The sequence below is a fragment of the Gossypium raimondii genome, chromosome 11 (genome assembly GCF_025698545.1).
Source record: "Gossypium raimondii isolate GPD5lz chromosome 11, ASM2569854v1, whole genome shotgun sequence".
In the NCBI taxonomy this organism is placed as follows: Eukaryota; Viridiplantae; Streptophyta; class Magnoliopsida; order Malvales; family Malvaceae; genus Gossypium; species Gossypium raimondii.
In genome coordinates, this window is record NC_068575.1 from 8226848 (window position 1) to 8229652 (window position 2805).

Sequence of the window (2805 nt, forward strand, 5' to 3'; positions counted from 1 at the left end):
CTCAACTTTTCCTAAGCTTTACAAAATGTCAACATTTCACAATCTAAATATTCTTTTGCGTTCGTAAAAAACAAAAAAGAAAAACAAAGAAAAAAGGTACTTTCTTCAAAATCATGCCGCCTTGCTAACTAAAACAACCGAAATATCATAAAAAATTTGAAATTGTCATGATCACCTTCTCCAATTTTATAAAACAAATTAAAAGAATTTGTAACACCCAAACTCGGCCTAGACGATATCAATAAATCTAGAGAGTTATATCCTCTACTCGTTTTAAAATTTAAGCTTAATTCATTTTAACCACGATACGTGTGTGTTTTCAAAATCATTCGTTTACCATCACTTGCATAAACTTAAAATCACATTCCCAACTTATTTATTATTCAGAAAACTCATTTCAATTATTTGGATTTGCAGAGAAAAATTTTAGAGTTTTCAATTTTGAAAACCAGTGATTTCAGTATGTGAAAATGCAAAATTTTACAGTTTAGCGAAAACAAAATATTAAAGTTCAACAACTAGTCCAAAACCAAAAATAATGTCCAGAAAATTATCCAACTGTCCAAACCGTCCAAGATTAATCGTGAAATCAAATTAAATCGTTCAATGCGAGAATGACCAATCCGAGCCCCAAACGCTGCCCAATCCTAAGCCTGAGGGTTACCTAAAAATATTAATAAATTGAGTGAGCTAGAAAGCACAGTGTGTGACTTGGCCCACATACATAACAGATAACAAAATTTAATCACAGTTTTCAACAGAACAGAACAGATACAGAAGCATGGCATGCATATTGATGCAAAATCAATAAATAGATCATATCCTACTCTCATTCTCTACACATCATCTCCGACCCACCCAACACACCAAATAGCATAAATAACACCCATCCGACCCCACACACCAAATAGTGATCATATGTCACTGTACAGAAATATGCAGTCATGCTACCAAATGTTATGCGAAAGTCCGCCATAATAAGATATTGCAGTCATAACTATAGGATACAGATATTACAATTTTACCGCCAAAAATGCAAATAGCAGTCTACCAGAACTTCCTATATCGCATTATCATATCCCACTCCAATGCACATGTAACATCATAATACATATATAGTTACATTCAGATTAAACATGCTCATTTTAAGTATTTCAGATTAGAAACATGCTAACGGTACTTTCAGATTCACATATCAAATATACAATGTAGACAATTAACATGCTTTCAGAAAAATATGCACACATAACATAAACATCAGATTTCATTTATCGGACTACAAACATATCATTCATTAGAGCCTATGAAATCGTTGACCTCGAATATGCAATCAAAACACAACCCTAACTAAACTTACTGAAAATGAGCCCACATGCCCGACCTGGCACAGCCCGTGTGGCCCACACAGCCTGGTACACATCCGTGTGGCTTACACAACCTGGCACACGGCCAGACACACGATCGTGTGACATCAACAATTTCAATCTTTCACTGTTTTACGAAATTTTGAGTTAGCGCCACACACTTGATTACTTTCCGGATGTTGGCAGAATAATAGCACACCAAAATCTGCACATATGACATCCACAACTAAACAATTAGCACAAAATTCCCCTAGCTGACACACATATTTGGCACTTACTCAAACAAAGTATTCAACCCAACAGAATAGTTAGCATTTGACCATTACCACCTAACATCGCCCAGCCCCTAGTTTGGCATAAAAACACTTACCCTTGAATAGAATATTGTCGAAATCCTCAACTCGCTGAGAGAGTATGCACTTCATAAATCTTACCTAACAAAAACATAATTAATCAGAACACCATTCAACCAAAATTAATCTAACAGACCTCCTAAAGAAACCGAAATCAACTTTCTTAGAACAAAACCCGCAAATTACACTTACTTGAAGATTATTACGGGAAGAATAACAATCTAAATGATGGCGACAGAAAATAAGCGGCCCTAGTGAACAATAAAGTGCTATTCGCAATTTAACGGAAACAAACGAGAAGAAAGAAAAAGAAAAGATAAAAAAAGTAGAAAGCTAAAGAAATCTAACAGAAGGAGTTGCAACAAAAGAAATGCGCGTGAAAAAGAAAATTCAATAACAGAAATTGAAGAAAGAGAAAGAAACAAAAGGAAAAATGAAAGAAAGAAAAGAAAAATGGAACGTGAGGAAGTGGGAAAAATAGGTGGCACAACAGAACATGAGCAAAAAATAACTCCACTTTTGCACACACAAAATTCAAACTTGAAGCCTAAAGGTAAGCTAAGGTCTTACCACTGAACCAACAAGCTCATTATTGTTCATAAGAAAACAAAAATTATAGATAAGTTAGTTGATATAGGGACAGAAATAACCAAAATTCAAGGGAAATGAATCAAACACAATACTTCAAACACACATTCAAAACACCTATCCATTAAACCCAAATCAATTACTTAACATAATTTAGCAATTCAAAACTAAGAAATTTGGGGCAATACAGAACTAATTAAAATAAATAAAAATAATTATGAAATTAAAGGGCTATTTTGGTAAATCATTTTCTTATTAAACTTCTTAATGCATTATCACTAATATTTGTTTATGTTGTTTAACATTGGGAGACACTCTAGTTTTCTCATCAACTAAACAAAATTGTTTGTATGCGCATGAAAGTAGAGGTGTGCTCAATTTAGTTTTTTCGAGTTTTATTAGATTTTCAAAATCGTTTATAATAATTTAATTCAATTTAATTCTTAATTTTTCATATTATTTTTGAGTTATTTATTTTAACAAAATGAACTTCTATTTAT

At 32.8% G+C, this 2805-nt stretch overlaps 1 long non-coding RNA gene across 1 annotated transcript; it reads right to left on the reverse strand.

The window, feature by feature from the left end:
* Positions 1 to 478: 478 nt before the first annotated feature.
* On the reverse strand, positions 479 to 2228 carry LOC128034556 (uncharacterized). Its single transcript, XR_008190619.1, has 4 exons — positions 1910 to 2228; positions 1735 to 1798; positions 1358 to 1569; positions 479 to 664 (listed from the first exon to the last, which is right to left on the reverse strand). It is a non-coding gene; the product is annotated as an uncharacterized LOC128034556 (long non-coding RNA).
* Positions 2229 to 2805: the final 577 nt, after the last annotated feature.